This window comes from Cherax quadricarinatus, chromosome 40 (genome assembly GCF_038502225.1).
Source record: "Cherax quadricarinatus isolate ZL_2023a chromosome 40, ASM3850222v1, whole genome shotgun sequence".
In the NCBI taxonomy this organism is placed as follows: domain Eukaryota; kingdom Metazoa; phylum Arthropoda; class Malacostraca; order Decapoda; family Parastacidae; genus Cherax; species Cherax quadricarinatus.
In genome coordinates, this window is record NC_091331.1 from 14,951,258 (window position 1) to 14,978,663 (window position 27,406).

Sequence of the window (27,406 nt, forward strand, 5' to 3'; positions counted from 1 at the left end):
ATATTGCTTTGTGCACTCAAGTCTATTGCTAAAGAGCACTCATTTAATTTAGGCTAGCGATTTCCCATCTTCAGTGTAACATTAGTGTAGCTAAAGTGCAGCACATTTACTACATTGAAACTGCCATACTCAGTGCAACTACACCAATTAAATCTTTAGGTTCATTGAGTGACGACTGCTGCATGGTGGAGGTTCACTTAGTGATTAGTACCACAAAGTGGAGGCTTAGTAACTAGTGCCTCATAATGGAGATTTTTTATCCAGTAACTGGTGCCACAGAGTAAAGAGGTGTATTCGGCGAATGATAGCAAACAACAGGGTTTCACGTTGTCAATGGATCCACATAGTGAAGAGGTTCACTCTATGGCTGGAGCCGCTTAATGGAGGGGTTCACCAATTCCTACAGCGCAACCTTTTCTGACGCCTAGTGGCGATCACAGTAGAAAGCAGTATTAGAAATGCTGTCAGATTGGGTTTGTCTTAAGAATTCTACCAGTTACTGATTAACTTGTGGTTACCTTGTGACGTTTCCGGGGGTCATCGCTCTTGCAGCCCGGTCAAAGACCAGACCAGGTTAATGGCCTGATCGACAAGGATGCGTGCTGGCTGCATACAATTCAGCATATGCACCACAGCTCGGCTGCTCGGGGACTCTTTTGAGGAACTAAAGGTTTGTTGGTTATTTCCCTTACGCACGATGGGATGGTACTCAGAGTCGAGAGCTTTTGACGTTTAATGAGTTCTCTCTTATTGTACTCATCACGCCCCCTGCTTATTATTGGTATTGTGCAAAGCCTCTTGCATTCTTATTTAGTTATTTTCTTGTGCAGGTTTGGAATCAGGCCGTCCAGAATTTTCCAAGTGTAAATTATGATATATCTTTCTTGTCTACATTCCGAGGAGTAGAGTTCATGGGACTTCAAGCTTTCCTAGTGGTTCAGACGTTTGAATGAATTTGTGGGCAGTGAAAGTTCTGTAAGTTTTCTAGCCCAGCAGTTTCTTCTGCCTTGAGGGGGACCGTTAATATGCAACAGTATTCCAGCCTCCTGCAGCAACAGCGTGGTTGACCAGGCAAGCACCAGACGAGCCTGACCCATGGCCGGGCTCTGAGAGTAGAGAGAGAGAGACTCGAAACTCATCGAAGGTAAAGGTATAGCCTAGAGAGAGCTATTGACTTGAGTATGATCCTTGGCTCAACATGTCTTGTTTTGACCGTCCTAGTTATCAGTCATAATTTTTCTTTTGGTAGAGATATCATTGTTATCCTTGAATGTGAAATTTTCTGACAAAATCGTTCACGTGGAACTGAGAGCAGTTATACTCTTTATAGTTGGCAGTTAAACTGGAAATAGGACCACATGTGCTTTCTTCCTCATTCCTTCCCTTCTCCATCCCTCTCTTTCTCCTCCCATCTTGAGCTTTTTTAGCTTTCACCCCTCCCCCTCCCCTCTGCCAGTCTTTCTCTCCCCGTTCCCTTCTCCTTCCCTATACTGTCCCGATCTTGGAAATGCTATTCCTTTCTATTTTCCTCTTTCACCTTTTATTTTTATTTGCATTTTCATCCCCCATATTTGAATTATTATTTCCCTTTCCCCTCTGTTTCTTCTGTGTACTTCTACATCTCTTCCTCTCCTCCCCTCTATTTCCTTCCCATTCGTCCTCTTCTCCCTCCTTTATTTATATGTCCATATCTAGCCCTAAATCTCATTCTCCATTCTTTTCCCATGAGGTTCTCCCCCATACTTGGCATACCCCTTATTTCATTTTCCTTCTCGTAGAAGCACAAAAGGTGTGCCCCAGAAAGGTAATAATCTGAGCTGTCCGTTATCGTAAATTACTGTGTGTAAATGCTGAGAATTAGTATCAGTAACGGAGGAAGTAGGATCATCTTGGCTATCAGAGGCGTCCGCATTATGAATCTGGCGGAATTTATAGGGTAAGGGGAGTGTTGATTAGGGAGATCAGAGTTCGTTGGTAACAGCGGGATAGGGCAAAATTGGCCGTATGTAAAATCCCTTGGTGGTAGAGTGAATGAAAGCATTATACCGGCACCCCCCTGCCTCCTCCCCTCTCCTATCATGCTCTTATGAGCATCAGTTAAGCTTTCTCCTCTCCTCCCGAAAGTGTGGGGGTCTAGCAGAAATGGTGGTTATATGACCTCCCATCATGGCAGGAATTCAGACACATATTGCCACTCTTTTGAACTATAATACACGTTGGGGGAGCTTGGCTTTTGAGACGACCGCTGATTTGTTTAATGTACGTACTAGTGTAAGTTGCAGTTAACTGGGGATACTTAGATAACTGTGAATATTCATGGTGGGCTTGATGGAGTTGGCACGTGGCTGTCTAGGGAATAATAGAGCTACCTGTTGACCTGCTTTTTATAAAAGGCGGGCAGCTTAAAATTGCAAACATAGAGAATATACAGAGAACCTTCATTGCACGTATAATTTCAGTAAAGCACCTAATTTACTGGGAACGTCTTAAATCCCTCGACCTGTACCCTATGGAACGCAGGCGAGAAAGAAATGTACTGAAATTTAAAACTGGAAAAACCTAGTTGGATTGATCCCAAATCTGCAGACACAAATCGCTCCCTATGAAAGCGAGAGACTGGGCAAACTGTTAAATGCGCCAATGATAAGAGGGGCGCTATTAGTACACTATAAGTTAACACAATTAAGTATATGGGCCTGAACACCTTTTAACAGCCTGCTATCTTGCATAGGGATTACCAACAGACCCTTTGCTGTCTTCAAGAGGACTCTTGATAAGATTAAGTCAATTCCTGATCAGCTGAGCTGTGGCTTGTACGTTTGACTGTGTAAAACCAGCAATAACAGCCTGGTTGATCAGGCTCTGATCCACTAGAGAGCCTGTTGTGGGACCGGATTGCAGGAATGTTAATCCCTGATAGCCCTGCAGCCTGGTTCCAGATACCTCCTGCAGTCTGGTTCTAGACCATCCCTCATGGTTGGTCTAATCAGTTAGGCTATTGGTGTTAGCATTACGCATTCTTAATGTACCCATCACAGTTCAGCTAATCAGGAACTTCCTGGAAGAACTTGTCGAGTTAACTCGTATAGACAGGGATCTTGGTATCCTGTTGTTATATGGGATGATTTCAGTATTAACGATTGGAACCAGTCCCTCCAGGATTTTGCAGGTGTAAATTATGTATTTTTCTCGCCTACGCTCCAAAGCATCCGGTTAAAAGGGCTCGAGCGTTCCCAGTATTTCAGATGCTCGAGTGTATACGAGCAGTGAAAGTTCGCTGTACGTGTTTTAGCTTAGCAATCTCGCTTGCCTTGATAATGGCCATTAGTATACAGTAGTATTTTAGCCCGGAGAGAGTAAGTGACTTAGAGAATCTTCATTGGCTCAGCATCTCTTGTCTTCAAAGCTGTAGTTATCCAGCCTATCACTTTACTTGCTATAGCAGTAGCAACATTATTGTGAACCTTGAATGTGAGATCATTTAGCATCATTACTCCCAAGTCTCTCACATGGAATTTTCGCTTCATTGAGTGTTTCGAGTGTCCCGTACTTCGTTAGTCTCTATTTCCTCCATTTATCTTCATTGGCGCAACTGAAACTTGTCCTCGTTAAACATAATATTGTTTTCTGAGGGGCTTACCTTAGCTTTACCTTTGAAGAGTTTCGAGAGTTCAACTCTCGGAGCCCGGCCATGGGCCAGGTTCGTGCTTGTCTGGTCAACCAGGCTGTTGCTGCTGGAGGCCCGCTGCCCCACCGCACCCTTGCACCTCACTGGGTTTATTTTACACTTCCTCCCATCTCTCTCACTCCAGTATGTTGTTATGGTAATGTGCAGATTTGGGACCAGGCCCTCGAGTACTTTCCAGGTATATATTATTATGTATCTCTCCCTCTCCTCCGCTCTAATGAATACAAGTTCAAGACTTGCAGGCGTTTCCAGTAGTTTAGGTGCTTTACAGGCTCAATGTGAGCCGTAAATAATCTCTGTATTTGTTCCACCTCCGATATTTCTCCTGCTTTGAAGGGGGCCGTCAGCACTGAGCAATATTCTAAGTGAGGGAGCACTAGCGATTTGAAGAGTGTCACCATCGGTATTGTTTCCCTTGTTTTGAAAGTTCTCAATACCCACCCCGTCATCTTCCTGGGCGATGGAAGACAATTTATATCCGCTTGAAGATTTGCTGTATCATTAACTGACGCCACTCGCATAAATATTCTAGTGTCACCCGCAAAGGATGTTACTGTGCTTTGCTTGATGTCCTTGACCATGTAGCTATAAGAATGAAAAAAAAAAAGTGGGTGTCTTGAACAGAACTTTTAATCTTGGCAACCTCCGACTTGTCTTGTTTCTTCTTGTTTAGGTGAAGACTTGCTTAGTGGACTTTGAAGACATCTGTATGAAGACTTTATGCCATATACCATCTCTCCCCCCTCCCCCTCTCCCCTCCCCCCACACTACCCCACACATCATCCCACACTACCACACACCATCGCACGCTACCATACACACACACCATCGCACGCTACCATACACACACACACCATCGCACGCTACCATACACACACACACACACACACACACACACACACACACACACACACACACACACACACACACACATCGCACGCTACCATACACACACACTACCATACACACAGACTACCATACACACACACACACACACACACACACACACACACACACACACATACACACACACACACACACACACACACACACACACACACACACACACCATCGCACGCTACCACACACACACACACCATCGCACGCTACCATACACACACACACCATCGTACGCTCCCACACACACACACACACACACACACACACACACACACACACACACACACACACACACACACACACACACACACACACACACACACACACACACTATCCCACTGCCACACACCATCCCACTGCCACACACCATCCCACACTATCATACACAATCCCATTCTACCACATACGATGAAGTACGATAGAATGTATTAATGCAAGTGAAACCCTGTAAGAAACTACACTCATGTAAACAGCAGAAGAGAAGGTAAAGGTGGATTGATGATTGTGAATGTTGTTGTCTTTATTGTCATGTGATGGTTGGCCTTGCACGTGTGGCTTCCGGCGTTGACGTACTTTCTTGCTCCTTCCTCGGCAGTCTTGGGGGCATCGACCTCCCGCTGCCGCGGCCAGTCCAAACTTCCTGTTGGCTGCTAAACTCCCAGCCATTCTTTGAAAAGTTCTAACTTATTGCAGGTCAAGGCGAACCTAGAAAATGGACGGAGAAAATATTTTTTAAGACATTAGAGAAAGAGACAGACATAGAATCGTCTAGTAGTAAATTACTGGCAAATAAAATCTCTAAACCACATTTGTTTAGCATTACATAAATGACCTGCACATAGGACACTGAAGCTTTTGACAGCGTTTCGGTCCGGCTTGGACCATTAACTGGTCCTCTGTGTGACTAGTTATGATCGAAGTCAGACCAAAATGTCGACATATACGTTTGTCTCCTATGTAAGGGTTATTTATGTAATCCAGTCAGGTTATTGTGCCTTTTTCTGGTTTAGCATTTTTCATGCATCGATTACTAAAGCTGGACGCCTGGATGCCATTGTTTCAGTGCTAACGTGACTGACGGAAAATATGAGAGAGAACTGTTATACCCCCACTCATCTTTAATTTTTATATAAGAAACCTGGAAACCAGTTAGAGGTATGTGACAGCAGCTCTCACTTATGTGGACAGAAGGTACAACGCAACACAAGTACCAGATTGGTTTTTGTGTTGTGCTATTAAAACTTCATTTAAAGGAATAGACCGGCATTAAGCAGGACGTTTGCGTGCACCTAAAAAAAATACTACAGACAAAAACTTTGTGTCCAGCAGTTGCCTGCGTGCACAGTTAGGAGCTAACGTCACGAGATTCTATGGTAGTTCGTGAACATGCAACCATTCTGGTTTACCACTGTCCAGGCCATAACTTGTGCTTGTTTCCAACACTATCTACCTAGAGTGTCTTATAATATATTGCTAACTAAAGACCTTGCAAAATATTGTGACACATTGGTAAAATTTCTGCGCCCGATCATATTGTACCATGGGTAATTATAGAAATCTTTGCAAGCTGTTGACGTCATGCAACTAGTGGCAGATGGCACTCTTAATTGGATTTGTTTTGTTCTGTTAATTTGGGATCAAGAATCATGATTATAATTCTAATTATGATGGTGTTCCATCATAATTAGAGTGCTTCTGTATTTTTACACAGTATTAAGATGGTGGTTTTTACTTATTGACTACGAGACAAGGAAGGAGCCCGAACCTCTATTACTGTTTGCGTTCAATTTGTTAGTTAAAAATCCATTTTCGCACTTTTCCGTTATTTTGTGCGCTATTACACCATGATAACATTTACCGAAGGCTTTTTTAAAGCCTGTGTATATTACATCCACCTGCTACCAGAAATGTACATAAACTATATAACGTCAGTGGCATATGCATGATTAGTAAACTTAGAATAGCATTCAGGAACCTGACCAAAGATTCCATCAGTCTTATATATGACTTAGGTTAGGGCAGCCATTGCGGCCCCAGTACGGAGCCCATACCTGGTCAAGCACAAGAAATTCGAAAAGGTCTAATGGTATGCAACCAGGCTAGTATCTAAACTGAGAGGAATATATTATGAGGAGAAGTTGAAGGAAGTGAACCGGAAATCCTGAGCTGTATTCCTTGGAACGTAGGTGACAAAAAAATGCATAATCTGAATTTACAAAATTCTGGAGATTGTACTCGAATCTTCACACTGACAAAACTCCAAGTCAGTTCCTCCTGATCGGCCGGGCTGTGGTGCATACGTTGGACTACGTGCTCCCTAGGAGTCTTTAAGAGGAAACTTTGTAAGATCCTCAAGTAAAATTATAAATTAAATTAATGATAAATTATGTAGAACAGGACGATAATAAACTGTGCACTATTAGGGTCACAAGTGACATGGTCCTTAGGCAAATAGATAAATTAAAACCTAACAAATCCCCAGGCCCTGATGAACTGTATGCAAGGGTTCTAAAGGAATGTAAAGAGGAGCTTAGCACACCTTTGGCTAATCTTTTCAACATATCACTACAAACTGGCATGGTGCCAGATAAGTGGAAAATGGCAAATGTGATACCTATTTTCAAAACAGGTGACAGGTCCTTAGCTTCGAACTATAGACCAATAAGCCTAACCTCCATAGTGGGAAAATTTATGGAATCAATAATTGCCGAGGCAGTTCGTAGGAATCAATAATTGCCGAGGCAGTTCGTAGCCACCTTGAAAAGCATAAATTAATCAACGAATCTCAGCATGGTTTTACAAAGGGGCGTTCCTGCCTTACGAATTTATTAACTTTTTTCACTAAGGTATTTGAGGAGGTAGATCATGGTAATGAATATGATATTGTGTATATGGACTTCAGTAAGGCTTTTGACAGGGTCCCACATCAGAGACTATTGAGGAAAATTAAAGCACATGGAATAGGAGGAGAAATTTTTTCCTGGATAGAGGCATGGTTGACAAATAGGCAGCAGAGAGTTTGCATAAATGGGGAGAAATCAGAGTGGGGAAGCGTCATGAGCGGTGTTCCACAGGGGTCAGTGTTGGGCCCCCTGCTGTTCACAATCTACATAAACGACATAGATGAGGGCATAAAGAGCGACATCGGCAAGTTTGCCGATGACACCAAAATAGGCCGTCGAATTCATTCTGACGAGGACATTCGAGCACTCCAGGAAGATTTGAATAGACTGATGCAGTGGTCGGAGAAGTGGCAGATGCAGTTTAATATAGACAAATGCAAAGTTCTAAATGTTGGACAGGACAATAACCATGCCACATATAAACTAAATAATGTAGATCTTAATATTATGGATTGCGAAAAAGATTTAAGAGTTCTGGTTAGCAGTAATCTGAAACCAAGACAACAGTGCATAAGTGTTCGCAATAAAGCTAATAGAATCCTTGGCTTCATATCAAGAAGCATAAATAGTAGAAGTCCTCAGGTTGTTCTTCAACTCTATACATCCTTGGTTAGGCCTCATTTAGATTATGCTGCACAGTTTTGGTCACCGTATTACAGAATGGATATAAATTCTCTGGAAAATGTACAAAGGAGGATGACAAAGTTGATCCCATGTATCAGAAACCTTCCCTATGAGGATAGACTAAGGGCCCTGAAACTGCACTCTCTAGAAAGACGTAGAATTAGGGGGGATATGATTGAGGTGTATAAATGGAAGACAGGAATAAATAAAGGGGATGTAAATAGTGTGCTGAAAATATCTAGCCTAGACAGGACTCGCAGCAATGGTTTTAAGTTGGAAAAATTCAGATTCAGGAAGGATATAGGAAAGTACTGGTTTGGTAATAGAGTTGTGGATGAGTGGAACAAACTCCCAAGTACCGTTATAGAGGCCAGAACGTTGTGTAGCTTTAAAAATAGGTTGGATAAATACATGAGTAGATGTGGGTGGGTGTGAGTTAGACCTGATAGCTTGTGCTACCAGGTCGGTTGCCGTGTTCCTCCCTTAAGTCAATGTGACCTGACCTGACTAGGTTGGGTGCATTGGCTTAAGCCGGTAGGAGACTTGGACCTGCCTCGCATGGGCCAGTAGGCCTTCTGCAGTGTTCCTTCGTTCTTATGTTCTTATGTTCTAAAGCGAAGCACCAACAGGCTGGTCGATCAGGCCAGCAACCAGGCGGCCTTGTCTGGGATCAGACCGCCTAGGTAACCACACCAGGTGTACGTGTGGTGGTGGGAACCAGAATTTTATGAAGAGCTCCATTCCCCTACCTCATGCCAGCGCACCCGCCAGTGTATTTTTTTCTCTCTAATAGGAGTGCTAAAAGTGCACCAGTGTTTATTAAGCGAATGACTGAAACTTAAAGGTCATCATGTAACGTTAGAATAATTTTATTTTATGACTCATTAGAATGGAGTAAAATTGTGAGTTATGTGCCCTGTAAACAATGGATGAACAATAGATTAAAATATCTGATTGGTCAAAAGAGAGGCATATATAGGCAAATCAAAAGAGGAGAGGGGCAATTAAGAAATCGATATATTCAGTTAAAGAGAGAAATAAAAAAGGGAATTAGAAAAGCAAAAAGAGATTATGAGGTTAAAGTTGCAAGAGAATCGAAGACTAACCCAAAAGGATTCTTTCAGGTATACAGAAGTAAGATCAGGGACAAGATAGGCCCACTCAAAAGTTCCTCGGGTCAGCTCACTGACAGTGATAAGGAAATGTGTAGAATTTTTAACACATACTTCCTCTCAGTTTTTACACAGGAGGATACCAGCAATATACCAGTAATGATAAATTATGTAGAACAGGACGATAATAAACTGTGCACGATTAGGGTCACAAGTGACATGGTCCTTAGGCAAATAGATAAATTGAAACCTAACAAATCCCCAGGCCCTGATGAACTGTATGCAAGAGTTCTAAAGGAATGTAAAGAGGAGCTTAGCACACCTTTGGCTAATCTTTTCAACATATCACTACAAACTGGCATGGTGCCAGATAAGTGGAAAATGGCAAATGTGATACCTATTTTCAAAACAGGTGACAGGTCCTTAGCTTCGAACTATAGACCAATAAGCCTAACCTCCATAGTGGGAAAATTTATGGAATCAATAATTGCCGAGGCAGTTCGTAGCCACCTTGAAAAGCATAAATTAATCAACGAATCTCAGCATGGTTTTACAAAGGGGCGTTCCTGCCTTACGAATTTATTAACTTTTTTCACTAAGGTATTTGAGGAGGTAGATCATGGTAATGAATATGATATTGTGTATATGGACTTCAGTAAGGCTTTTGACAGGGTCCCACATCAGAGACTATTGAGGAAAATTAAAGCACATGGAATAGGAGGAGAATTTTTTTCCTGGATAGAGGCATGGTTGACAAATAGGCAGCAGAGAGTTTGCATAAATGGGGAGAAATCAGAGTGGGGAAGCGTCACGAGCGGTGTTCCACAGGGGTCAGTGTTGGGCCCCCTGCTGTTCACAATCTACATAAACGACATAGATGAGGGCATAAAGAGCGACATCGGCAAGTTTGCCGATGACACCAAAATAGGCCGTCGAATTCATTCTGACGAGGACATTCGAGCACTCCAGGAAGATTTGAATAGACTGATGCAGTGGTCGGAGAAGTGGCAGATGCAGTTTAATATAGACAAATGCAAAGTTCTAAATGTTGGACAGGACAATAACCATGCCACATATAAACTAAATAATGTAGATCTTAATATTACGGATTGCGAAAAAGATTTAGGAGTTCTGGTTAGCAGTAATCTGAAACCAAGACAACAGTGCATAAGTGTTCGCAATAAAGCTAATAGAATCCTTGGCTTCATATCAAGAAGCATAAATAATAGGAGTCCTCAGGTTGTTCTTCAACTCTATACATCCTTGGTTAGGCCTCATTTAGATTATGCTGCACAGTTTTGGTCACCGTATTACAGAATGGATATAAATTCTCTGGAAAATGTACAAAGGAGGATGACAAAGATGATCCCATGTATCAGAAACCTTCCCTATGAGGATAGACTAAGGGCCCTGAAACTGCACTCTCTAGAAAGACGTAGAATTAGGGGGGATATGATTGAGGTGTATAAATGGAAGACAGGAATAAATAAAGGGGATGTAAATAGTGTGCTGAAAATATCTAGCCTAGACAGGACTCGCAGCAATGGTTTTAAGTTGGAAAAATTCAGATTCAGGAAGGATATAGGAAAGTACTGGTTTGGTAATAGAGTTGTGGATGAGTGGAACAAACTCCCAAGTACCGTTATAGAGGCCAGAATGTTGTGTAGCTTTAAAAATAGGTTGGATAAATACATGAGTAGATGTGGGTGGGTGTGAGTTAGACCTGATAGCTTGTGCTAACAGGTCGGTTGCCGTGTTCCTCCCTTAAGTCAATGTGACCTGACCTGACTAGGTTGGGTGCATTGGCTTAAGCCGGTAGGAGACTTGGACCTGCCTCGCATGGGCCAGTAGGCCTTCTGCAGTGTTCCTTCGTTCTTATGTTCTTCTTAAACAATAGAAAGCGGGTCACCTGATGGAAAGATTTAGTGTAGTGGGTATGTTCACCCTTCCAACGAGGTATCTTGATAAAAACAAGGTACATAATGCCGAAACATGAGTAAAGGAGGCACACATCGTGAAGTAACTTTATTGTGGAGGTGCCTTGATGCTGGTGAAAGATTGTTGATCCTATTAGTTGCCCCCCCCCTCTCTCTCTCTCTCTCTCTCTCTCTCTGCTTGGTGGGCGAGGCAACAGTGTTGTGTGATACTTGTCCATGTTTATCCGTATCAGAGAATCGAACCCGGGACCTTGTGATTGTAAATCTAATGCTCTCCTCAGTGAGCTGCTCCTTGATCATAAGTAAGTTTATTCAGGTATACACAAATACAGTTACATAGAATTATCATACATAGCAGCATATGTGTAGAGAACCTAGGATAACCCAAAAAAGTCAGACAGAGTGACTTATTTCCATTGGGGTCATGGACTTGTAATGTTTCTCTAACACTCACATGATGGGTATGGCTCATGGAGCACAAAGCTGTCAAATCTTATAAGTTTATGCATAAATTTGCTTCCATAATTGATGAAAATGCAGTTGTAGTGATAACGGTATGAATATGATGTAGGAAGGGTGGTCAGCAGCAGAAGCGGTGGTGATGGCGGCGGTGGTGGGAGAGGGGTAGTTTGCGGGGTGAGTGAGGAGCAGTGAGGTGTGTGCGTCGCACTCGTAGCGTCCCTCCCGCCCGCGCCGCACACACACACAACTACTACCCCTCTCTTCACCACCAGGCTACCCTCATCTTCACGCCGCCCACCACCAAAAATATCGACTAATTTCTGCAGAAGTTTCGGTTCTCGCCATCACTAGTGACGTCAGCAGCGGCCTGTGTAAGTTGAGTGTGTTGGCTCGCGAGTGTCATCTCTGGTAATACATTGCGCAGGTATGCCGCCCACCTTGCGCATGTTTACCACCACCACCCTCTTGATCAACAACAGCCCAGCGTGACATGAAAACCCCCCTACCCCTCCCCCACCCTTCTTCATACTGTAGTGGGAGGGAGCAGAACACCTGTTGATCTACTCAGTTCACCTGATTAACTCAGTTTAATTGCGTTTGATACACAAGAAGTCTTCTACCCCTTCCCAGGCATGTTCTACAGCTAAGTTCTGGTGTGTTGCAAGAAAGCGTCAAGATAGTTTCGCCACATGGATTCAGTGCAGTAGTGATAGTGTAGTAGTGGAATATACAGTGGAAAGGTTTATCAACTAATGATTCCGGGATCACATCTTTCCCACGCAGTTTGATCTCAAACGAGACCTCACAGATTGGAAAGAAAATATTACCGCATTATTATTAAGAAACCCCAGGAAGAAAATGTTTGTTTACTGAATGTAAGTAGAAACGTGTAAGAATTGTTTTTAAATTTGTGTGTTCGCGAGAGCAGGCTTCATTTCACAGATATATATAGCAGAACGGTAGTGCTATCGTGGATGGTTGTAGTCTGCCATACTTGTATTCGGAAGAAGTGCATGTACCTCTGCATATTAAATATAGTCGCTTCAAAGCTTACTCGTGGATGGGAAACCACTTGGACAAAATAATAAAATCAAAGGTCAGTGAGATCTGTACATTTCGACCTCAGACAGAAACCCAATTCAGAGTTTGCATTAGTGTATCTACTCACATACTAGCATAGTCAAGTGCAGGCAGTTGTGTATGACGCACTGTGCAGCGTCGAACTTCTACTGCTGCTGCGATGTGAACAGACATTTTAATAGTCGGGATCTATGGGGGGGGGGAAGGTGTCATTTGTGCCAGTCATCGTAGCTAGCCAGCGAATCGAGGGGCTGGCCATGGAGGAGTGGATCTGGTGAAGGAGTTCGGTGTAGGCAGGGAGAGTCTGAGAGTCGGGAGAGCAAAGTGATGGGAATAACTCGGGAAGGACCCACATCCTCCTGACTTATCTAATGAATGTCATGACCTGACAAAGAATTACTTCTGTTTTGAATAACATGTTTGATTCGTTGTACTGAGGCATTGTAATGCGTGTGTAATGAAGCCCAATTATCTCATCTATTCTTGGTAACTTTTTTAGCCTTCAGTACAAAGGGGCCTTTGATGGCGCGCGAACTCACGAAGTCTGTTCTGGTAGTTGTGTCGCAGCAGCTGAGGCAAGGGATTGCAGCCGACACTGGGGATACAAACACCCTCAGTGGGCGGGCGGTCCCCATTGGGAGGGGGGGGGGAGGGGCTCACAAAGAGAAGGTGATTGTGCTAGGGGCTCGGTGGGCCGGAGGGTTCGTGGGAGGTTGGGGGGGGGGGGGTAGGTGGGTTGTTGTTCAGGTGAGGTCTGTGAGAAAAGGGGACCTAAGGGAATTATCCATAGGTCCCTTTATGTTCCGTTCTCCCTTCCTCTCCCTCGTCGAATCATGGCTGCCGAGCAAGGTCACCAATTGTGCGGCATGGTTTTCTTCGAGTGAATTAGTTTAGAATCTAATGGAAATCTAGCCACTTGGGTGATAGTGCAAAGTAGCGCAATTGGAATGCTTCTCTATATTAAGGTGCGTGGTGTTCAGCTTTGCTTACCTGAATACATTCTAAGGTTGACGTGTTGTTGCGAAGGCCACACCATGTTGCTTGTGTTGGACAAATTTCAGTGTATTGTAATCAATGCACCACACATTCAAGCGTGGTGTTAAAAGTCCGTCCATTTATTTCTTGGGGTAAGTACTGTTGTGATGACTTTTTCATAGCTGCTGCTCAACACTACCGTCACTATAGGAATATATATGTATGTATATATATATATATATATATATATATATATATATATATATATATATATATATATATATATATATAGTTATATATAGTTTATATTACATAACATGAGAAAGAAGAAACACTGCAGCAGGCCTACTTGCCAATGCGAGGCAGGGCCAAGTCTCCTACCGGCTGATGCCAATGCCCCAACCTAGTCAGGTCAGGTCACATTCACTAAAGGAAGGAACACGGCAAATGACTTAGTAGCACAAGCTAATCAGGTCCAACTCACACCCACCCACATCCACTCATGTATTCATCTAACCTATCTTTAAAACTACACGTTTTAGCTTCTATAACTGTACTTGGGAGTTTGTTCCACTCATCCACAACTCTATTACCAAACCAGTACTTTCCTATATCCTTCCTCAATCTGAATTTTCCAACTTAAAACCATTGCTACGAGTCCTGTCTAGGCTAGATATTTGCAGCACGTTATTTACATCCCCTTTATTTATTCCTGTCTTCCATTTATACACCTCAGTCATATCCCCCCTAATTCTACGCCTTTCTAGAGAGTGCAGCTTCAGGGCCCTCAGTCTATCTTCATAGGGAAGATTTCTGATACATGGGATCAACTTTGTCATCCTCCTTTGTATGTTTTCTAGAGCATTTATATCCATTCTGTAATACAGTGACCAAAACTGTGCAGCATAATCTAAATGAGGCCTAACCAAGGATATATAGAGTTGAACAACCTGAGGACTCCTATTATTTATGCTTCTTGATATGGGTGTGGTATGGGTGTGTGTGGGAAACAAGCAGGTTGCAACACTTGGGTTGGAAACAGTAAATGTATAAAAGGCATTCAGCATGAAGTTATAAATAAAGACAATAGATCAGGTCAGCAAACAAAGGGGGACAGCAGAGGGCAGCAAGGGACTAGCTCCCTTAAGGTTTACTATACTAATAGCAGGAGAAATAAGATAGATGAGCTAAGATTAATTGCAAGTGCAGGAAACATAGATATTATTGCTATAACAGAGACCTGGCTCAATCTGAAAGATAGAGAGATGCCCTCTGAATGTCACATACAAGGCTATAAATTATTCCACACTGACAGGGTCAACAGGAAAGGTGGTGGAGAAAGGATGTATGTCAGAGACAATTTAAATTGTTGTGTTAGACAAGATATTAAATTAGAAGCGTCAGCCACTGAATCTGTTTGGTTAGCTTCTCGAGGGCCGAGAAAAACTGATTTTGGGTGTGATTTACAGGGCCCCAAATCTTGATAGGGAGTGCAGTAAACTTCTATGGGACGAAATTCGTAAGGCATCTACATACGAAAATGTTGTGCTAATGGGAGATTTCAACTATAGACAGATTGACTGGAGCAATTTGACAGGAAATTTAGAGTCAGGTGACTTCTTGATACGATCCAGGATTGTTTTTTAAAACAGTTTGTGACAGAGCCAACTAGGGGAAATAACCTCCTTGACTTGGTTCTTGCCAGTAGGGAAACACTAATTAATAATCTTGAGGTTAATGATGAGCTTGGGAAAGTGATCACAAATCACTCAGTTTTAATATATCATGGAATTCCCCTAATAATGGCAATCAAGTCTCCGTCCCTGACTTTCGCTTGGCTGATTTCATAGGACTGAAAAATTACTTAGGTGGGCTGAACTGGAATGACCTGACTAAGGGTCAGGTAGGTGGTGATGGTTGCCGATATGATGCTTTCCAGGGCATAGTTCTAGCTGCTCAGTCAAATTATGTTCCAAATAGGGAAATCAGATCAAACAAAAATGATCCTAAATGGATGAACAATAGATTAAAATATCTGATTGGTCAAAAGAGAGGCATATATAGGCAAATCAAAAGAGGAGAGGGGCAATTGAGAAACCGATATATTCAGTTAAAGAGAGAAATAAAAAGGGAATTAGAAAAGCAAAAAGAGATTATGAGGTTAAAGTTGCAAGAGAATCGAAGACTAACCCAAAAGGATTCTTTCAGGTATACAGAAGTAAGATCAGGGACAAGATAGGCCCACTCAAAAGTTCCTCGGGTCAGCTCACTGACAGTGATAAGGAAATGTGTAGAATTTTTAACACATACTTCCTCTCAGTTTTTACACAGGAGGATACCAGCGATATTCCAGTAATGATAAATTATGTAGAACAGGACGATAATAAACTGTGCACTATTAGGGTCACAAGTGACATGGTCCTTAGGCAAATAGATAAATTAAAACCTAACAAATCCCCAGGCCCTGATGAACTGTATGCAAGGGTTCTAAAGGAATGTAAAGAGGAGCTTAGCACACCTTTGGCTAATCTTTTCAACATATCACTACAAACTGGCATGGTGCCAGATAAGTGGAAAATGGCAAATGTGATACCTATTTTCAAAACAGGTGACAGGTCCTTAGCTTCGAACTATAGACCAATAAGCCTAACCTCCATAGTGGGAAAATTTATGGAATCAATAATTGCCGAGGCAGTTCGTAGCCACCTTGAAAAGCATAAATTAATCAACGAATCTCAGCATGGTTTTACAAAGGGGCGTTCCTGCCTTACGAATTTATTAACTTTTTTCACTAAGGTATTTGAGGAGGTAGATCATGGTAATGAATATGATATTGTGTATATGGACTTCAGTAAGGCTTTTGACAGGGTCCCACATCAGAGACTATTGAGGAAAATTAAAGCACATGGAATAGGAGGAGAAATTTTTTCCTGGATAGAGGCATGGTTGACAAATAGGCAGCAGAGAGTTTGCATAAATGGGGAGAAATCAGAGTGGGGAAGTGTCACGAGCGGTGTTCCACAGGGGTCAGTGTTGGGCCCCCTGCTGTTCACAATCTACATAAACGACATAGATGAGGGCATAAAGAGCGACATCGGCAAGTTTGCCGATGACACCAAAATAGGCCGTCGAATTCATTCTGACGAGGACATTCGAGCACTCCAGGAAGATTTGAATAGACTGATGCAGTGGTCGGAGAAGTGGCAGATGCAGTTTAATATAGACAAATGCAAAGTTCTAAATGTTGGACAGGACAATAACCATGCCACATATAAACTAAATAATGTAGATCTTAATATTACGGATTGCGAAAAAGATTTAGGAGTTCTGGTTAGCAGTAATCTGAAACCAAGACAACAGTGCATAAGTGTTCGCAATAAAGCTAATAGAATCCTTGGCTTCATATCAAGAAGCATAAATAATAGGAGTCCTCAGGTTGTTCTTCAACTCTATACATCCTTGGTTAGGCCTCATTTAGATTATGCTGCACAGTTTTGGTCACCTTATTACAGAATGGATATAAATTCTCTGGAAAATGTACAAAGGAGGATGACAAAGTTGATCCCATGTATCAGAAACCTTCCCTATGAGGATAGACTAAGGGCCCTGAATCTGCACTCTCTAGAAAGACGTAGAATTAGGGGGGATATGATTGAGGTGTATAAATGGAAGACAGGAATAAATAAAGGGGATGTAAATAGTGTGCTGAAAATATCTAGCCTAGACAGGACTCGCAGCAATGGTTTTAAGTTGGAAAAATTCAGATTCAGGAAGGATATAGGAAAGTACTGGTTTGGTAATAGAGTTGTGGATGAGTGGAACAAACTCCCAAGTACCGTTATAGAGGCCAGAACGTTGTGTAGCTTTAAAAATAGGTTGGATAAATACATGAGTAGATGTGGGTGGGTGTGAGTTAGACCTGATAGCTTGTGCTACCAGGTCGGTTGCCGTGTTCCTCCCTTAAGTCAATGTGACCTGACCTGACTAGGTTGGGTGCATTGGCTTAAGCCGGTAGGAGACTTGGACCTGCCTCGCATGGGCCAGTAGGCCTTCTGCAGTGTTCCTTCGTTCTTATGTTCTTATGTTCTTATATGAAGCCAGGGTTTCTGTTAGCTTTATTGCGAACACTTGTGTACTGTTGTGTTGGTTTCAGATTACTGCTAACCAGAACTCCTAAATCTTTTTCGCAATCCGTAATATTAAGATATACATTATTTAGTTTATGTGTGTCATGGTTATATTGTGTGGATGTGCGCGTGCGTGAGCAATAAGATCACAGTAGACAGGTGATATCACAATATGCAGAACAACCTCTAAAAAAAATAGTGAACTTTCAAGGGCTCTCTTGATTTCTCACATTATCAAGGGACAGTTCCTTGATCATGTGATAATCACATTATCAGGGATATATATGGATATATACGTGGAAAGTACTTCAAGTCTAATCCCAGAATCCAGGAGGGACAAGAGAAGCAAAAAGCGATTAGTGAAATTGAAAGAAATTCGAAATATTTCTTTTCATATGCTAAAAACAAGGCAAAAACCACTTTAGTATAGGACCCTTGCTCAGACAAGACGGATCCTACACATATGACAATAAAGAAATAAGTGAGATACTGAAATCTCAATATGACTATGTTCAGTGAGCCACAAATCAATCTGAAGACGACAATCCAAAAAAAATTTTCGTGAATTAGCCACAAAACCCTATCAATGTATGCCAAATTTCTGACATAACCCTAAATCCACTAGCCTTTGAGAAAGCCATTGACGACTTGCTCATGCACTCGGGCCCAGGCCCAGACTCGTAGAATTCTGTGTTCATTAAGAACTGCAAGAAACCCCTCTCGCGGGCCCTAAGTATGCTATGGAGAAGGAGCATAGACACAGGCGAGATTCCAGAGTCACTGAAAACAACGGATATAGCCGCACTCCATAAAGGGGGCAGCACATCGACCAATAGCTTTAACATCCCACATCATATAAATCTTTGAAAGAGGTCTAAGAAGCAGGATTGCAAACCACTTGGACTCCCAAAAATTGCACAATTCAGGGCAACATGGTTTCAGAGCAGGCCGCTCCTGCCTCTCGCAACTATTGTACCATTATGATATGGTCTTAGATGCACTGGAAAACAAACAGAATGCAGATGTAGTATACTCATATTTTGCAAAAGCCTTTGACAAGTGAGATTATGATGTAATAGCACACAAAATGCGTGCTAAAGGGATAACTGGCAAAGTAGGGAGATGGATCTTCAACTTTATAGCCAGTCGAACACAAAGTAGTGGTAAATAGAGTTAAATCGGAAGTTGCCACAGTGAAGAGCTCTGTTCCACAAGGCACAGTACTCGCACCTATCCTGTTCCTCATTCTCATATTGGACATAGAGATGTAAACCATAGCACAGTATCATCCTTTGCAGACGATACTAGGATCTGCATGAGTGTGTCATCTATTGAGGACTCGGCAAATCTCCAAGAAGATATAAATCAAGTTTTCCAGTGGGCAACGGAGAACAATGTGATGTTCAATGAAGACAAATTCCAACTACTCCGTTATGGAAAACTGGAGGAAGTAATAGCTAGGACTGAGTATACTACAAACTCAAATCACACAATAGAGCGGAAAAGCAATGTGAAGGACTTTGGTGTGGTAATGTTCAAAGATCTCACCTTCAAGGACCACAACAATGCCACCATCACATCTGCGTGGAAACTGATAGGATGGATAATGAGAACATTCAAGTCAAGAGATGCCAAGCCAGTGATGATCCTTTTTAAATCACTTCTCTCTAGGCTGGAATACTGCTGTACATTAACATCCCCATTCAAGGCAGGTGAAATTGCAGATCTAGAGAATGTACAGAGAACCTTTACTGCACGTATAATTTCCATCAAATACCTTAACTACTGGGAACGCCTGGAAGCACTTGACTTGTACTCACTGGAGCGCAGGCGAGAGAAATGTATCATAATCTACACCTGGAAGATTCTGGAGGGACTGGTCCTTAACCTGCACACAGAAATCACTCTCTACGAAAGCAAAAGACATGACAGGCGATGTAACATACCCCCAGTGCAAAGTAGGGACGCCACTGGTACACTAAGAGAAAACGCAATAAGTGTCCGGGGCCCAAGACTGTTCAGCAGCCTCCCACCAGCCATAAAGGGAATCGCCAATAGACCCCTGGTTGTCTTCAAGAGGGAGCTGGACAGATACCTAAAGTCAGTGCCAGATCAGCCAGGCTGTGGTTCGTACGTTGGACTACTTGCGGCTTCTTGATATGAAGCCAAGGATTCTATTAGCTTTATTGCGAACACTTGTGCACTGTTGTCTTGGTTTCAGATTACTGCTAACCAGAACTCCTAAATCCTTTTCGCAATCCGTAATATTAAGATCTACATTATTTAGTTTATATGTGGCATGGTTATTGTACTGTCCAACATTTAGAACTTTGCATTTATCTATATTAAACTGCATCTGCCACCTCTCCGACCACTGCATCACTCTACTCAAATCTTCCTGGAGTGCTCTAATGTCCTCGTCAGAATGAATTCGACGGCCTATTTTGGTGTCATCGGCAAACTTGCTGATGTCGCTCTTTATGCCCTCATCTATGTCGTTTATGTAGATTGTGAACAGCAGGGGGCCCAACACTGACCCCTGTGGAACACCGCTCGTGACGCTTCACTTTGATTTCTCCCCATTTATGCAAACTCTGCTGCCTGGTTGACCAGGCAAGTACCAGACAAGCCTGGCCCAGGGCTGAGTTGCGGAGGTAGGAAAACTCGATGTTCTTCAAAGGTAAAGAAACCCTGGTACCTTACTTGCCCATTGTAGTCATGTCTAGCTCTCACCCAGGTGATCTCAGCCGTATCTGTGTAAACCATTATTGAAGGCGCTTAAAGAAGCCACAGTGAAAAAAAAAATAGCGGCTTCCGAAAACCGCATACAGCTAGCACGTCTGGGACCGGACCTTCAGGGCAGTGATCCCCGGAACTATTCCCGGGTAACTAAAGGAAGCTCCATCGTCCTGGAGTGCGGATACGAAGTGGAATGGAGGATTTCCAAGGCCATCTTGCTACCCTCTGTTCCATTATTAGTTTCAAAAGAATTGAAGCTCAAGAACACAAGAAGATTCTTGCTGTGCTAAGCTCGTCCCCAACCACGCAGAAAGATGTGTTGACCTGCTTCGTATGGGCCAGTAGGCCTGCCGCAATGTTCCTCCTTTCTTATGTTCTTATGATTGTAACGTTGCTTGAATTAGCGTTCTAACCTCGCTGTCCGACGTTCGCACCATTTTTTTTAATCTGCTTGTATGGTTAGGTATATTTTTTATAGGCTTGATATATTATCCATAATATAACCTAAAATAATGTTTGTAGGAAATGTTCATAAAGTGAGGATTGGTTGCACACCCTAAGCTGTTCCCTCGTGATCTACCCTGCCTTCTACTCCCCCCCCCATTTCCCCCTCAATTAATTAAGCTGCCCATAGTATTTAGTATTTGCTTCAGTGACACCAATTCATTGTTTTCGTCACTCATTAAAAATTGTATTACCAAATAAGCGCTTTCCCAAACCTTTCTAATTACGCTGCTAACAGCCAGGTCGCTTTGTAACAGACTTGTATATAAAAAAAAAAAAAAACTACTTTTCTGAATTTTAAGTTAACGAAAAGTTGTTACATAGACATGCGTCTAACCATACAAGAACATTCAACAATGCGGTAGCAATTTTTTTCTGATTCTTTGAACACTGACCAACCTTTTGATATTAGTTCTCACATTTTTAACACTTCTTTCCTAAATATAAATTTATCACACGAACATGTGTAGCACATCCAAGCAAGCAGCATGCACACACACACACACCCACTCACACACACACACACACACACACACACACACACACACACACACACACACACACACACACACACACACACATTCACATTCACACACACACACACACACACACACACACACACACACACACACACACACACACACACACACACACATTCACACACATTCACACACACACATACATTCACACACATTCACACACACACATTCACACACACACATTCACACACACACATTCACACACACACATACATTCACACACACATACATTCACACACACATACATTCACACACACACACATACACACACACACTCACACACACACACACACACACACACACACACACACACACACACACACACACATTCACATTCACACGCGCACACACACACATTCACACATTTCACACACACACATACACACACACACACACACACACACACACACACACACACACATTCACACACACACACACAGACCAGTATCACTGACGTGTATAGTATGCAAAGTCATGGAGAAAATTATCAGGAGAGTGGTAGAGCACCTGGAACGGAACAAAGGTATAAATGACAACCAGCATGGTTTCATGGAAGGCAAATCCTGTGTCACAAACCTTCTGGAGTTTTATGATAAAGTAACAGAAGTAAGGGACGAGAGAGAGGGGTGGGTTGATTGCATCTTCTTGGACTGCAAGAAGGCCTTCGACACAGTTCATCACAAGAGATTAGTGCAGAAACTAGAGGATCAGGCGCGTATAACAGGAAGGGTACTTCAATGGATCAGAGAATAACTGACAGGGAGGCAACAACGAGTCATGGTGCTTGATGACGTATCACAGTGGGCACCTGTGACGAGCGGGGTCCCACAGGGGTAGGTCCTAGGACCAGTGCTATTTTTGGTATATGTGAATGACATGATGGAAGGGTTAGACTCAGAAGTGTCCCTGTTCGCAGATGATGTGAAGTTAATGAGGAGAATTAAATCAGATGAGGACCAGACAGGACTTCAAAGAGACCTGGACAGACTGGACACCTGGTCCAACAACTGGCTTCTCGAATTCAACCCTGCCAAATGCAAAGTCATGAAGATTGGAGAAAGGCAAAGAAGACCGCAGACGGAGTATAGGCTAGGTGGCCAACGACTGCAAACCTCGCTCAAGGAGAAAGATTTTGGTGTGATTATAACACCGAATACATCTCCGGAAGCACACATCAACCAGATAACTGCTGCAGCATATGGGCGCCTGGCAAACCTGAGAACAGCATTCCGATATCTTAGTAAGGAATCGTTCAAGACACTGTACACCGTGTATGTCAGGCCCATACTAGAGTATGCAGCACCTGTTTGGAACCCGCACTTGATAAAGCACGTCAAGAAACTAGAGAAAGTACAAAGGTTTGCGACAAGGTTAGTTCCAGAGCTAAGGGGAATGTCCTACGAAGAAAGGTTGAGGGAAATCGGCCTGACGACACTGGAGGACAGGAGGGATAGGGGAGACATGATAACGACATACAAAATACTGCGTGGAATAGACAAGGTGGACGGAGACAAGATGTTCCAGAGAGGGACACAGAAACAAGGGGTCACTCTTAGAAGCTGAAGACTCAGATGAGTCATAGGTATGTTAGGAAGCAGTTCTTCAGTTACAGAGTGGTCAGGAAGTGGAACAGTCTGGCGAGCGATGTAGTGGAGGCAGGAACCATACATAGCTTTAAGACGAGGTATGATAAAGCTCATGGTGCAATGAGAGAGAGAGGGGGCCTAGTAGCTTTCAGTGAAGAGGCGGGGCCAGGAGCTGAGTCTCGACCCGTGCAACTACAATTGGTGAGTACACACACACACCCACACCCAAACAGACACACACCCACCTACACACACACACACACACACACACACACACACACACACACACACACACACACACACACACACACATACGCACACACACATGTAACACATGTAACAACCATGTGCAAGGAGGCTGAGGAGAGGTTTGTAACCAAGGGTAACAGGAATAATGAAAAAGCCAGGATGAGCCCATGGTACACCCAAAGGTGCAGGGAGGCAAAAAGCAAGTGTGCTAGGGAATGGAAGAAATATAGAAGGCAAAGGACCCAGGAGAATGAGAGCAGTCGTAGAGCCAGAAATGAATATGCACAGATAAGGGAGGCCCAACGACAATATGAAAACGACATAGCAGCGAAAGCCAAATCTGACCAGAAACTGTTATACAGCCACATCAGGAGGAAAACAACAGTCAAGGACCAGGTAATCAGGCTAAGGAAGGAGGAGAGACAACAGGAAATGACCGTGAAGTATGTGAGGAACTCAACAAGAGATTCAAAGAAGTGTTCACGGAGGAGACAGAAGGGGCTCCAGAAAGACGGAGAGGTGGGGTACACCACCTAGTGCTGGACACAGTACACACAACCGAGGAAGAAGTGAAGAGGCTCCTGAGTGAGCTAGATACCTCAAAGGCAATGGGGCCGGATAACATCTCTCCATGGGTCCTGAGAGAGGGAGCAGAGGTGCTATGTGTACCCCTAACAACATTATTCAATACATCTATCGAAACAGGGAAATTGCCTGAGGCATGGAAGACAGCAAATGTAGTCCCAATCTTTAAAAAAGGAGACAGACATGAAGCACTAAACTACAGACCAGTGTCACTGACATGTATAGTATGCAATGTCATGGAGAAGATTATCAGGAGAAGAGTGGTGGAACACCTAGAAACATGGTTTCAGGGACGGGAAATCCTGTGTCACAAACCTACCGAAGTTCTATGACATGGTGACAGCAGTAAGACAAGAGAGAGAGGGGTGGGTGGATTGCATTTTCTTGGACTGCAAGAAGGCGTTTGACACAGTTCCACACAAGGGATTAGTGCAAAAACTGGAGGACCAAGCAGGGATAATAGGGAAGGCACTACAATGGATCAGGGAATACTTGTCAGGAAGACAGCAGCGAGTCATGGTACGTGGCGAGGTGTCAGAGTGGGCGCCTGTGACCAGTGGGGTCTCACAGGGGTCACTCCTAGGACCAGTGGTGTTTCTGGTATTTGTGAACGTCATGACGGAAGGAATAGACTCCGAAATGTCCATGTTTGCAGATGACGTGAAGTTGATGAGAAGAATTCATTCGATCGAAGACCAGGCAGAACCAAAAAGGGATCTGGACAGGCTGCAGACCTGGTTCAGCAATTGGTTCCTGGAGTTCAACCCCACCAAGTGCAAAGTCATGAAGATTGGGGAAGGGCAAAGAAGACCGCAGACGGAGTACAGTCTAGGGGACCAGAGACTACAAACCTCACTCAAGGAAAAAGATCTTGGGGTGAGTATAACACCAGGCATATCTCCTGAAGCGCACATCAACCAAATAACTGCTGTCTCTCTCTCTCCTCTCTCTCCTCTCTCTCCTCTCTCTCCTCTCTCTCCTCTCTCTCTCCTCTCTCTCTCTCTCCTCTCTCTCTCTCCTCTCTCTCTCTCCTCTCTCTCTCCTCTCTCTCTCCTCTCTCCTCTCTCTCTCTCTCTCTCCTCTCTCTCTCCTCTCTCTCTCCTCTCTCCTCTCTCTCTCTCTCTCTCTCCCCTCTCTCTCTCTCTCCTCTCTCTCTCTCTCTCTCTCCTCTCTCTCTCTCTCCTCTCTCTCTCTCTCTCTCTCTCTCTCTCTCTCTCTCTCTCTCTCTGCGAAAGTGCGAGCGCTGAACTCGCCGTGATCACTCGCACAGATGTTTTGGATGTTTTACTTGACAGTTTTGGGGTCACCACCGGTGTGGCCCGGTCCCAGATCAGGTCTTGTTAAGGTCTGATCAACTAGACTGTTAATGCTAGTCACACCCATGTTTGCATCACCTTTGTTAATAACGAGATAGACGCTTTCCTATTTATTTTCGCGTAGTTAGTTTCGGCTGGTAAAAGGTTTTGTTATTGATGCTTTATATTTACCATTTATTTTTGCCTGTTTTATCTACTTGTTCATCTCAGTCATGGTTGACCTTTTTTTCGTCTTTCTAACATGTATGCTCAGAGCTCTTGTCTTAGCTCGAAAGATCCCTTATACATGTTATTTAATATTGTTATCCTCTTTGTCTTCATTCTGCAAAACAGAACTACCGGTGAAGCTTTTGGTTTTATCAAGCGATATATAGTTTATAGGTGCCGCAGTTCATATTCCTTTCCAGGATTAGGATCGTATATTGTGAACTGCATCAACCACTTTTTCTGTCTATAACAACAATTTTTCAATTAATATTGAAGCTGCCCGGTGTTCTTAGAATCCTTGCTTGGATTTTTTTTTATTCCCTGAAGTTTGTGTAGCCAGCGAGTTTGTCACTATTTATTTCCTCATCGATTTCGTTTATTTATAATGTGAACGTTTGAAGCAATGCAGATGTCACCAAGAGCAGCCAGGCTGGTTGACCAGATAAGCACCAGTAAAGATTGTCACCAAGAACAGCCAGGCTGGTTGACCAGATAAGCACCAGTAAAAATTGTCACCAAGAGCAACCAAGCTGGTTGACCAGATAAGCACCAGATAAACCTGGTCCGAGGCCGGCCTGCGTTAGTAGGAAATCTCTAGAAACCTGACACCAGCTTATCAAGAGGTCACAGTTAAACCAGAATTACTTTAGATTTCAATTAGCCGTTTTGTATAAAGCAGGTCTACTTGTTTAAGTGTATTGAAGGGCAAGGGGAAATGGCCCAGTCGGTAACGCCCTCGGCTGGCTATACTGAGGGTTCGTAGTTCGATCCCTGACAGGGATGGAAACATCGGCACATGAAGGCTGTTAACGTATTGTCGTGGGAAGACACAAGCTTGAAGCGTTGCCATAGTATTTAAGAACTTTCATTTCATAGTCTAAACATATAACATATAGATCTGCAGATACGTATAGATACGTCCAAACCTCGTCAGTAGTCACTGCGTTAGATATTTAATGCAATAAACTACCAATAGACTGAAGCTTTGAGGGTTTGTAGATTTATAGAAACCTGGTTTGTTTTATGTAGAACACTGCGGTTCATCCTGCTCTCTAAATTACATTTCTCTTCACCTGGCCCTTGCAACGCTGAGTGTCCTTAACTGGTGGTGAGGTGTCAGTGGTTTGTGCCTTTAGTAGTAGTGGCTTCTTGGAGGGGTGGGAGATTTTCCCATTTGTCAAAATCTGCAGATACGGCTGATTACCCGGAACGAATTAAGGATATAGAATGAGGAATGTAAATTATGGACTTTGTGATTATTACTTGTAATATAGGAGTGAATTGATCACGAAAGACGCAGATTTATAATGATAGTGTAAATTTGATTCCCGGTAATGTTGCAAACGCTATTTTTAAAACTCTAAATGATCAAATGATTCAAGTGTTTCGTAAATGAAACAAGCAAACTTTTCACCTGGTCAATGTGGTCTTCCTGGGACTTGCTCGTGTTGGCTCCATCGTCTTTAATCTCATGCTGGCGTATTTTGACAGTGGCGCCGAGTGGTGTTCAGAGGTGGTGTACCTTAGTAACAACACTTGCAGCTTAAAGATGGCCATGTTTGAGCAGTGAGCTCACTTTGAAGGGGATAGCTTATTACAGCAAGGGGAGATTAAGGTACATTTCTCCTTACCCGACATTGTCACTATTAATTTGTTTTAAGTACATACGAACAGGCTGTTTGAGAGAGGGACCCCAGGAGACTCAGATAGTAGATAGCCATTCGTATGTTATAGAAAAACTTTTTCAGACTCAGGTGTACTTAGAAGGCTGGAGGCATGCATCATACAGTTGTTTAGTCTGAGACCGGGCCACAGGGAGGGGATGGGGATAGGATTTTTCTGGAAACTATTAACGTATGATTGGTACAGACAA

At 43.1% G+C, this 27,406-nt stretch overlaps 1 protein-coding gene across 14 annotated transcripts in view; it reads left to right on the forward strand.

Annotated features, from left to right (window-relative positions):
* Positions 1–27,406, forward strand: part of heph (polypyrimidine tract-binding protein 1 heph) — a 603,602-nt gene that overhangs the window by 120,394 nt on the left and 455,802 nt on the right. Inside the window, exon 1 of one of the 14 annotated variants that reach the window (XM_070092713.1) lies at positions 11,857–11,997. The exons of the other annotated variants lie outside the window; for them this stretch is intronic. The gene's annotated coding sequence lies outside the window, so the exon portion shown is untranslated. Of the gene's footprint in view, positions 1–11,856; positions 11,998–27,406 lie in introns of those variants that run through there. 14 annotated transcript variants of the gene reach the window in all.